At 46.7% G+C, this 12,292-nt stretch overlaps 1 long non-coding RNA gene and 1 pseudogene across 1 annotated transcript; one reads left to right on the top strand and one right to left on the bottom strand.

The window, feature by feature from the left end:
- The first annotated feature begins 1,535 nt into the window (after positions 1-1,535).
- Positions 1,536-4,558, top strand: LOC120653867 (annotated as a pseudogene).
- A 5,996-nt stretch (positions 4,559-10,554) lies between these two features.
- LOC120653866 lies at positions 10,555-11,860 on the bottom strand. Its single transcript, XR_005666875.1, has 2 exons — positions 11,455-11,860; positions 10,555-11,329 (listed from the first exon to the last, which is right to left on the bottom strand). It is a non-coding gene; the product is annotated as an uncharacterized LOC120653866 (long non-coding RNA).
- Positions 11,861-12,292: the final 432 nt, after the last annotated feature.

The raw sequence follows: 12,292 nt of genomic DNA, 5'->3' as shown, positions 1-12,292 counted from the left end.
GCACTTAGACTACTAAATATAACTAAAGACTGGGAACTGATAGAATAAAAAGGAATCAAAGTATGAAAACAAAAGGCTAGCATTTGATTCTCCTTAGGAGGTTCGATCCCATGTTATTGAAGACTTTCCATAACTGTGATCTCCAAGTTTTGACATTCCTTCTTCAAGCTATTTCTCTCTTCCTCTTAAGATAGAATTGACCAACTCCTGATCCAGAATATCCCGTTGAAGATAACTGCGCAAACGAGTTAGGTATTGATCGTTGCTACACAACCATAATGCCCAACAAAAAGCAGCAATATCAATTAACATTTGTCCTCTCAGTTTTAGAGGAAATCTCCTAAGCCAAGAACAAAAAGCAATGGCTATACTATTGGGTGGTTGTTGTGAAAACGACATTTGGTGCACCCACTTCACTTTCTTTTAACAAGGTTATCTTTTGTTAAAATTACTCCATGTTTTAACATAAATATCTTAATATTTAAAGGAATTTTTACTTTTCCAAGCCAAACACTTAGCAGGAACTCCTATACCTAATAAATATCATTGTACATGGACTGAACCAATTTTTCTTTTTGATCGAGTCCGAACAAAAGAATCCCTTCGATCATTATATTGCACCGAAATTACACTTTCTAACAGATCTAGCCACTTATTTAGCTTATCCCCCACTATAGCATGTCTAAAAGAAACATTAAGAGGTGCGGTACTTAATACTTTGGCCACCATTGACTATGTTGTAAAGAGAAGGATATTTGTTCATCAGAGGCTTATTTTCTATCCACGGTCCTCCAAGAAAACGGGTTTGACTACCATTAATGACAAAGAAATGACCCTTTCATAAAAAAAGATCCTTAACTTCCATTAGACCTATCGAGAACTGCGAGTCTCTCTTTCTTTTCCTTGCCTGAGACCAAGTTTTATTTTGAAGATACTTTTTCTAAGGATGTCTTGCCAGGCCATCCTCATTTAAAAGTTTAAAAACACATTTGCCCATCAAGCACTTGTTTTGTGTCTCTAAATTCAAGATACCCAATCCTCCCACACTTTTAGGTTTGCAAAGGATGCACCACTTCACAAATTTATATTTTCTTATCCTCATCACAATGCTAAAAAAAATCTCGATCTATAGTAGTCCAATTTCTAGGTATCCTAAAAAAAATATCATAAACATTGGTAGACTTGAAAGAACAAAGTTAATTAAGATAAGTCTTCCCCCAACCGATGTAAGCTTGCCTAAGTGGATCACTGTAGTATGTTATTTTCCTGACGTTTTCAGTCGAGGACCAACAGGTGTGCCTGCTGGACTTAGCTGTAGTGACGTCTGTTCACTGTGCCTTTTGCACTAATCCAAACACTTTTGTAATTTTTACAGTGTCAGAAATGTGCTACGGTATCCATGCCAATTCTCGCCTACCTGCCCAGTTGGCAATTGCCATCTTTTTTATCCTTCAATGACACGTCATCAGCCATCGACCCATCTATATATGCTCGTCCATCGTCCCTATGCTTCGATGCTCGATTCGTTGTTGACTTCTTGTTAGGTGTTACAACGTACGGCGCCATTGCCACTGCTCTAGCTTGGTTTTTGGCTCTTTGTCGCAGAAGCATGGCCGACGGCGTCGATGGAGGAGACGCCGCCGGCGGCTTCTACAGTGACTTCATGGTGCTGCGGCCGGACAAAGGCGGGTTATACGACATCTTCCACCTCCTCTTCTCGTGCAAGGTGTCGGAGAACGCGGCCGTGGACTGTCCCGCCGGCACGGAGATCGCCGACTGGCGGCGGCGGTGGGCGGTGTTCGTCTCGCTGGTGGCGCAGGTGCTGCTGCTGTGGGCGAAGAAGCCAGTGGCGCTGCTCGGGAGGGTGACCGAGTACTGGATGAACCTCCTCGACGAGAATGGCGGCCGCGTCCTCGTGCTCGTCGTCAGAGCTCTGCAAGGTTCTTACACAGTTGCAGATTCTTCCATTTGCTTCTGATCACACGCATGCACATTCCTTCGTGATGTTAATGATGTGCAGTCTAGCTAGCTTACTAACGGGGCATCTATATTCATGTTCTGCAATTTTAAGAAGGGGACAGGGAGTATATACGACTCATGAATCCAAGTTTCTCATCTCATTTCGTTTTTTATTTGTTACATTCACTAATTTTCTTTCAGATTTGAGCTCTTCAGGTTTAGTTCTGATAATTTTGGGGCTTACAAAGGGAAGTCAATCCAAGCTCAAAGCTGACGCGTATTGCGTTTCGACAGATTCAAAATATTTTTTTCTATACTTAGCGCTAAAATCATACTATATGTTTCTCTTCCCCAACGTGTTAAGCAACTTAGCTGAATAATGTTGTCATTTGCTTGCTGCTAGGGACAAGTGCTAATCAATACACCATTTGAGAGAACAAATAAATCGACAATTTCCCTAAAATCAGATAAGTGCGTGTTAAAAAAAAACTATGGTCAAATATAGGCTTGTCATGTCCTTATCCATTCTATTTTCAGATTGAGAAATGAACACTTCTCATAGTTTACTCTGAATTTCCTTCAAAACAATATATAGTTTACTCTGAATATTCTGCTCATCTTATCCTCTTGTCATTTTCTGTTCTTATAAGCAGTATGTACTAATAAACTGGTCCTACTACTAGAATAAAAGGTAAACAAATGCTACCAGTCATTTCCAAAAAAATTTGCAGGAAAGTTGAAATTTCCGGACAGATCATCCCCCACTTACCGCTCCTGCGTTGGACTACTCAACACAAGAGTTGAACTAGACAAGGAAATTAAGCATGGCGATAGCAACTACAACGCTGCTCTATCGATCATGGCTGCCAAGCTAGCCTACGAGAATGAGCTCGTCATAAAAAATGTTGTTGAAAAAATTTGGAAGGTGAAACTTTAAGTCATCTCCACTAAATCCTAAAAATCATGCATATACAGATCATAAAAGGTTTTCTGACAAGTTATTCTTTTAAATTTTTGCATTTCTTCAGATGAAATTATTGGCGTGCTACAACTGCTGGAACGGTAAGTACAACCATGGATCAGCCCGAACTAGCAAATCCCATGCAAGCATGGAAGTTTCTTCTTGATCTCCAAGCATGGGTGTTCTCCAGATTTCCAAGGGGACTACACGACGCAGGCGTTCGTGCTCGCCGACAGGGCGGTCGACGCGAGCCTCGCCGTGGTGGCGTTCAGCGGCACGAGGCCGTTCGACACGGAGCAGTGGTGCGCGGACGTGGACTTCTCGTGGTACGAGATCCCCGGCGTGGGCAAGATCCACGGCGGCTTCATGAAGGCGCTCGGGCGGCAGAGGCACGGCGGTGGCTGGCCGAAGGACCTCGCCGACCAGGACGCCCGGAGGCCGTTCGCCTACTACGCCATCCGCGAGACGCTGCGGAGCTTCCTGTCCGGGAGCGCCGGCGCCAGGTTCGTCGTGGCGGGGCACAGCCTCGGCGGCGCGCTCGCCGTGCTGTTCCCGGCCATCCTGGCGCTGCACCGGGAGGAGGGCGTGCTGGCCCGGCTGGAGGGGGTGTACACGTTCGGGTAGCCTCGCGTCGGGGACGAGAGGCTCGGGAGGTTCATGGCCAGGTACCTGGACAAGCCCAGCAGGTACTTCAGGTTCGTGTACTGCAACGACATCGTGCCCAGGGTGCCGTACGACGACTCGGCGCTCCAGTTCAGGCACTTCGGCACCTGCCTCTACTACTTCGACAGCCTCTACCAAGGACGGGTCGATCTCGGTAACACTTTGGTTTAGTGAATTTTTGTTATCGCTCTTCATTAACGTAAGACTCTTTATAGGCTTGGATTTAACGCTGAATTGGTATTAGAATTTAAAAAACATTTTTAAAAAAGAAATTGATTATTTTCACATATACTTGCGACTATTATTCCATTTCTCAAAAGAATTGGATGTATATACATCCATAGAGAAGAATCCATATGATTGGCAATAGCCAATAGGTTAAACTTTGAAGGCAAGCAAGCAAGCCTTGGAAGCAAGAATTTGATCCAATCCTTGAGAGCCGGAGCCTAGACCCTTGAGAGCCAGAGCCTCCCAAGCTTTCAAAACCCAGGGCATACTCTACAGCAACTAGACTGACTAGGCCTTTTCTGCCGTTGGATGGAACGGAAAGCAGGTGACGCAGGAGGAGCCAAACAAGAACTACTTCTCGCTGCTGACGGTGGCGCCCAAGGTGGTGAACGCGGCGTGGGAGCTCGTCCGGAGCTTCCTCATCGGCTACGTCGCCGGGCCGGAGTACGCCGAGGGGTGGCCAATGCGGCTCGCCAGGGTCGCCGGGCTCCTGCTGCCGGGGCTGCCCCCGCACTCGCCGCGGGATTACGTCAACTCCACCAGGCTCGGAGCTCACTCGCTCGGGACGATGAGCTAAGTGGCTAGGTTCTATAGTTTGGTTTGTACCAAGAGAAATTGAACACTCTTTTTTTTTATCACAAAAACTAAGGCGTGCACATAGGCTGGCCGCCGGCATGGGCCAAATTGGATGCGGCTCACTCTTACGCATAGCTTCTCTATTTTTATCTCTCTTTCGATAACTTCTGGGCAGACATTTCTGTAAGAAGAAATGGAAGTTAAAAATAACGATACAAGCAGCCAAAGACACTCCACAAACACAACATACACTAACTTATAGGCGCGTAGCCCAAACAAACCTGCACCGACGAAACAAGGCCCTTCTAATTAGTGCGCACGCCAGAAGCTCAGCCAGCATGCGATCTCCACAGGCCTACGAGTTTCCATTTTAGGAATTTTTTCTCATCCACAGCTTTCTATTTCTAGAAATTTATAACTTATCTACAAAAGTTTTGCATATAATTATTTCCAAACAACTACTCAAACAATATTTTTTCCAGCAAACTTTCATGATACAAAATTTTTTACGTATAACTTCTTTCAATCAACTTCTCGAAAGATATTCTTTAGTATAACTTTCACCATATAAAACTTACATGTATAACTTGTTTTTAGAAAACTTATTTGATGATTTTTAGTATAAAATTACCCACACAACTTTTACGCATAAGTTCACTATCCAACTTTCCATGGAATATTTTTGCATAATTTCATTGAGATTTTTATCAAACAAAAACTTCTCAGAATATAACATAATATAAAGTAAAATATTGAAAAAGGAACTTAGTTTAACAGGACTCAAAGGAACACCTTTATAGAAAGATAAAAGAAAGAGAAAAACGAAAAAGTAACTAATACATGTGCATGATAGTCTCACGAACACGGACTCAAGCTGGACAGGTAGCCTTTCTCTCGTACGCATACACGAGTCAGTCGTGCAGAGCGCAAGCAGCGTGCATCGCTGTCTCGTCACGTGTCAGGAAGCCTGCTAACGCGCGCAGGTGGAATTGGATTTCCGAACGAAACACCACCTAGCTTGGCGACAAGTACACAAGAAGAGAGTGCGACCAACTCTGCTCCACAAGCAAAGAAGTAGAGATATGCTGCTATCGCTGCGCAAGAAGCCAACCCAGAGACAACCGAGCGATCCACACCCTGCGAAAAAGAATTAGATTGTCGAAAGCAACCAAAGCACCTACACACAGATGCAGGTAGGAGAGATCCTCAAGACGACGTCTTCAAGAATGAAACGCGCACAAAAGTGTTGTCATCGTGTCACGCCGCCCGCATGACATATTCAGAAGATAGAAGACGTATTCTTTAGCGTGTGCGTGAGCCACCTGCGAGTGGTCGTGTGGGCCCGTGTGGGCAGCGAGTAATTGGGTATACATACACCCTGCTGGCTGTAAAGAAAACAAGTTGAATCTTATCTCTGAAATCGAACTCGTGAACGGGACAGGGGACCTTCCCCTTCCCCACGCCATGTCCATCTCGTGCTGCTAGTCTATCTCACGTCGCCGGCGATCCGCCGCGGCCACGGGTGTGACAGGTGGTATCAGAGACGGTTGTTCCTCGGCATCGGGTTGTACTCCACCTTCCTTCGGTACGTCGTCCCTGTTTCTCGCGATTCCCCGGCCTGGTTTCGCTACTCCGGCGACCGGCCCTGCTACGCCGTGATCTTCCCGATCTCGGCGCCCACGCCCCGCCCACCGGCTCCCAGCCGACGGCGGCCACCGCATAGCACCGGTTAGCCGTTCCGGCGCCGTCGCCCACAGATCTTCCAGTCGCGCCGCTTAGGTCTTTAGTTCGGGAATCGTCCGAATTGCCTCTGGTCATTCCGCTTTCGGTCACGGATCCTTGTGCCTCCACATCCTCGGATTGTCTTCGGGTGTCCTTCAATCACAGCGCCCCCTAAGCCATCCCCGCAGACGCAGTTCATCTTGACTGCCATGGAAGAATCTAGCCGGCGGGACGCGGATCATTGGAGTCAGGTGACCTCGAGTTTGGATCTCTTATTTGCTCGTGTCAGTGAAATTGGGGCTTCTCAGAAGGAGTTGAGGGCTCGTCTAGATCTCACCACCGAATCCATGGACCTGTACGCCCGGGAGCAACAACTCATCGCCAAGCAAGTCGAGGCTACAAGTCAGGCAGTTGCTCGTCTCACCATGGATATGATGTCTGATAGTAGTGACACTGATGCTGCATCAGAGCATCCACCACACCACCCTCAGTTCCAGCGTGCTCGACCACCCCCTCGAGGTGAATCTTCTCACAATTGTCCTCCGGGTTTCTCTGCACGAACTGCCCGTGACAACCATACTTTACCCCATTCAGCGATACCCAAGATGCAATTTCCCCAGTTTACCGGAGAGCATCCCAAAATCTGGAGAGATAAGTGCCTCACCTATTTTCAGATCTCTAACATTGATGAAAGTATGTGGATTACAGCAGCCTCATTGCACTTTGATAAGAATGCAGCTAAATGGTTACAAGTATACAAGAAACAACACCCCACAGCCACTTGGGATGAATTCGCTGATGCAGTAGACGCTCAATTTGGTCAATATGAGTACAGAGAGGCGTTGGATGATCTGCTCCAGTTGCGACAGACAGGCACAATCGAAGAGTATGCAGACCAATTTGACGATCTGTACTATCAGATTAGCATGCACAACAGCGGGTATGATTCTGTCTTCTTCATTACTCAGTTCATCAATGGTCTGAAACCTGAAATTGGCACTCCAGTGCACACCCAAGTTCCAACCACTTTACACCGAGCCATTATGCTAGCCAAGTTGCAGCAAAAGGTGCAGGATAGAACCAAGCTGAAGTATCCGAAACCATCACCTCCTACCAAACCCCCATCACCTCAGTCCAAACCACCCTCACAGTCTAGCACATTATGGAAAGAGTGCCAGAAGAGGGATTATTGCCGTGCCAATGGGTTGTGCTACTGGTGCAATGAGAAATATGACCCTGCACATGCTGAAATCTGTACCAAAAGACCAAAAGCCCAGGCCAATGCACTCTCCTTGAACAATCTCGATGTGGATTTGAACGAGCATATCTTAGCTCAACTAGAGTTGGAAGATACACTTTCTCAGGATTTTGGCCAGTTGTCATTGAATGCTTTGGCAGGTACATCTCAGGGTCAAGCCATGCGCGTTAGAGCTTTGGTCAAGAACAAAGTCATGCTCCTTTTGGTGGACAGTGGCAGTTCCCACTCGTTTATCAGTTCATCTTTTCTGCACAAAACTGGTATTCCATCTGTTCCTTGTGCAGCCAAGACTGTCAAAATGGCAAATGGTACAACTCTACTCACAGATCACATGGTTCCAGCACTGGAATGGTGGTCCAATGGCCACACTATCACTACTTCCATGAGAGTGCTAGACTTAGATGCTTATGATGCAATCTTGGGATATGACTGGCTCCAGTCCAACAGCCCAATGGTGTGTGATTGGGAGGCCAGGACAATTGAATTTGAACAAGGCTCCAAAAAGATTAAACTGCAAGGTGTACCCACTCCCCCTCCAAGTCTGAACTCAGTGACCATGGACACCTTTTGCAAATGGGTTCAAGAAAATGAAGTCTGGGCAATAGCTTTGGTGGAACCTGTCACCACAAAACCTTCACCCCCTCCTCCCACTTCAATTGACCAAGTCCTGCACACATATGCAGATGTCTTCCAAGACCCCAAAACACTTCCACCCAAGAGAATTCATGATCATCATATTCCACTACAACCTGGCACTACTCCAGTCAATTCTCGGCCATATAGATATTCTCCTCTCCACAAGAATGAGATTGAAAGGCAGGTCAGGGAACTTTTACAGGCTGGCCTGATAACACATAGCACCAGCCCTTTTGCCTCCCCAGTGCTCCTAGTGCAAAAAAAGGATGGTAGCTGGAGACTTTGCATTGATTATAGGAAACTGAATTCAATGACCATTAAGAACAGGTTTCCTATGCCTATCATTGAAGAAATTTTAGAGGAGTTAGCTGGAGCCAAATACTTCACCAAATTGGACATGAGGTCTGGATACCATCAAGTTCGAATGTTGGAACAAGATGAATTCAAAACAGCCTTCAAAACCCACCATGGCCATTTCCAATTTAAGGTCATGCCATTTGGTCTTACTAATGCACCTGCCACTTTTCAATGTTTGATGAATGATATTCTTAGTCCTTTCCACGCCACTTTGTGCTTGTGTTCTTGGATGATATTCTTATCTACAGCCCCACACTGTCTAGCCATTTAGATCATTTGCAGCAAGTACTCCAGAAACTTAGAGACAATCACCTCTACCTCAAAGCCAGTAAGTGTTCATTTGCTCAGGAACAATTGGAATATCTGGGACATGTGATTTCTGCTGCTGGTGTAGCTACTGACAAGTCTAAAACTGAAGCTATGGTACAATGGCTAGTACCTAAGAATGTTATAGAGTTGAGAGCTTTCCTTGGACTCACTGGTTACTATAGGCGCTTTGTCAGAAATTATGGGATCATTGCCAAGCCCCTCACTCAACTTCTGAAGACAAAGATGTTCAGCTGGACTGATCAAGCTCAACAAGCTTTTCAGCTTCTTAAAGAGGCAATGAGCACCACACCGGTGTTGGCCCTACCTGATTTCACACAGCCCTTCACAGTGGAGACAGACGCTTGTGAGGATGGTATTGGTGCTGTTCTAACCCAACATGGTCAACCCATTGCCTTTCTTAGTAAAGCTCTTGGGTCAGCTCAGAGGGCCACTTCGATCTATGAGAAAGAGTTTTTGGCTCTTATCCTAGCAGTAGAGAAATGGAGAACTTACCTACAGTTACAAGAGTTTGTCATCAAAACAGATCATAAGAGCCTCTCTTACTTGTCAGAGCAGAATCTTCACTCTGAGTTACAGAGGAAAGCAATGACCAGATTGATGGGTCTCAAATTCAAAATTGTCTATCGGCAGGGCAAAGACAATATAGTGGCTGACTCTCTATCCAGAGTGGGGCATATGATGGCTCTCCAGGCTGTGTCTGAGGTTCAACCAGTGTGGCTACAAGAGGTTCTAAATTCTTATGCCACGGACCCCAAAGCTCAACAACTTCTTGCACAACTGGCCATCCATTCTCCTGATGCTTCTGGTTTTTCCCTTCATCAGAATCTCATCAGACACAAAGGGAAGGTGTGGATTGGTGACAACTCAGCTCTTCAAACTAAGCTTATTGCTGCTTTACACTCCTCAGCCATTGGAGGCCATTCTGGAACAAAAGCCACCTATCATCGACTCAAACATCTATTTGCCTGGAAAGGTATGAAACGGGATGTTGACAACTATATTAAACAGTGCTCCATTTGCCAACAAGCTAAACATGTTAATGCTTTGCCGGCTGGATTATTAGCTCCTTTACCTATCCCTGATGGTGCTTGGGAACAAATCTCCATGGATTTTATTGAGGGCCTGCCAAAATCTGATGGCTACAATTCTATCCTGGTTGTGGTAGATCGTTTCACGAAGTATGCCCACTTCATCCCACTTAAACATCCCTTTACTGCTGCACACATAGCCAAAGTAGTACTGGATAATGTGGTTAAGCTTCATGGGTTGCCATTGTCCATTGTCACTGACAGAGACAAAATATTCCTCAGTGCATTTTGGAAAGAACTATTCAAGCTCTACAACATCAACCTGCAGCTTAGTACAGCATATCACCCCCAAACCGATGGTCAAACGGAGCGGGTCAATCAATGTCTCGAAATGTTCCTGTGATGTGCCGTCTATGACTCCCCTAAACAGTGGCATTCTTGGCTCTCCTTGGCTGAACTTTGGTATAATTCCTCTTTTCACACTTCTCTCAACTGCTCTCTTTTCAAAGCACTGTATGGCTATGATGCTCGGGTAGGGGCTATTACTAGTACTCCAGAACAAGCCTCTCCATCGGTGTCTGAGTTTACCACCAACAGACAACTTCACCTGGACTCGTTGAAAGCCCATTTGTCTACTGCTCAGAATCGTATGAAACTTCAGGCTGACAAGCACCGTGTGGACCGTCAATTCACAGTGGGTGATCAAGTGCTTCTTAAACTTCAGCCGTATGCTCAGTCTTCCGTGGTAAACCGCCCTTTCCCTAAACTTGCTTTCAAGTATTTCGGTCCTTATCAAGTGCTGGAACGCATTGGATCGTCCGCATATCGCCTGGCTCTTCCTGAAGGAAGCTTGGTCCATCCAGTTTTTCATATCTCCCAACTCAAGCCTTTTACACCTGATTACACACCAGTTTATACACAACTGCCATTACTTGCTGATTTGAGTGCTACTGAGCTTGAACCGGAATCGGTGTTGGATCGTCGTCTCGTTAAGAAAGATAACCGGGCTATTCCACAAGTTTTGGTGAAATGGGCTAACATTCCGCAGGCTTCTGCAACCTGGGAGGATCTGTACGTGGTCATGCGCCGCTTTCCTACATGTCTTGCTTGGGGACAAGCAAGTTCTGCAGCGGGGGGAGATGTCACGCCGCCCGCATGACGTATTCAGAAGATAGAAGACGTATTCTTTAGCGTGTGCGTGAGCCACCTGCGAGTGGTCATGTGGGCCCGTGTGGGCAGCGAGTAATTGGGTATACATACACCCTGCTGGCTGTAAAGAAAACAAGTTGAATCTTATCTCTAAAATCGAACTCGTGAACGGGACAGGGGACCTTCCCCTTCCCCACGCCATGTCCATCTCGTGCTGCTAGTCTATCTCACGTCGCCGGCGATCCGCCACGGCCACGGGTGTGACACATCGCCCGTCAGAAAGACTAGGTTTTCACCCCACGGATACAAGATTAAGGTCACCCCAATGCCTCCAGCAAGGTAAACGACGTCCACGGACGTCACCATTGTTTTGCGCTAGCCGAAGCGAGGCAAGGCTCTCGCCCGTGACCCAAAGATCCATCCTTTGTCAAGCCCCGTCTGTGGCTTAGGTGAGATTGAAATCTACAAGTACAACAATCAAAACAACGTAGGGTTGAAGAAGAAAGACGACCCAAGTAAAGCCACGGATGTTACTACATCGCGGATCCCACATCTACGACCAAGAGGAACTGGTGGGGTGGCCTCACCACCGGAAGGGGGAGACGACTGCGGCGATCTGCCCGCCGACCTGCCCTCGAAAGACGACGAAAGGGGCGGCTTGGACGACAACAACAGGAGACGAGCACCGCAAAACGGTGGCCACAAGCCGCGGGAGGGCGCCCCCGCCAGGTGCTAGCAGATCCGGACCGGAGGATGTCGAATCTGGCGTGCGGTGGCCGGGGCAGCCCTCGGCAGCGGCAACCTCAACGACATAGGCGACTTGGAGCTGAGGAAGAGGGGGAGGTCGAGAAGGTGAAGGAAAGGAGGGGAGGGGGGCGTAGGATCGGCTTCGGCCCCTACGTGGGCCGCCGCCATCGTGCACGGCGGTCGACGGTGCTCGCAAGCCTAGGAGGCGAGGGGGACGCGCGGTCGCACCCTGAGTCGCCCAGGAGAGAGGCGGGAGGGCAAAAATTGTTTTATATTTTTTATCTCTCCAGTAGAGGTGTAAATTAGCGACCCTTACATGCACTTTCAATCTTTTTAGATCAAATATTTCTACTGCTATTCTAAAATAGAACATTATTTTGGAGAAATAGTACAAATGTTCGAATCAAATATTCCTACTGCTATTCTAAAGTAGAACATCATTTTGGAGAAATAGTACAGATATTCGGTCTAAAGAGGAACGGAAGTGCGGTCTACAATGTCCACCCCTACTCTCCAAAAAAGTAGAAATCAATGTTCCCTTGTTGCCCTCAATTCCTCAAATAAAAAGGAAAGAAAGAAACCAGTGCTAGCTTCATGCGCCTCCTACAGTTACACCGTCGCTTGCGTTGTAATTAATGTTACCTTGTTGCCCTCAATTCCTCAAATAAATAGGAAAGA

The sequence above is a fragment of the Panicum virgatum genome, chromosome 1N, assembly GCF_016808335.1.
Source record: "Panicum virgatum strain AP13 chromosome 1N, P.virgatum_v5, whole genome shotgun sequence".
NCBI classification, from domain to species: Eukaryota; Viridiplantae; Streptophyta; class Magnoliopsida; order Poales; family Poaceae; genus Panicum; species Panicum virgatum.
This window is presented reverse-complemented; position numbering and strand designations above follow the sequence as displayed.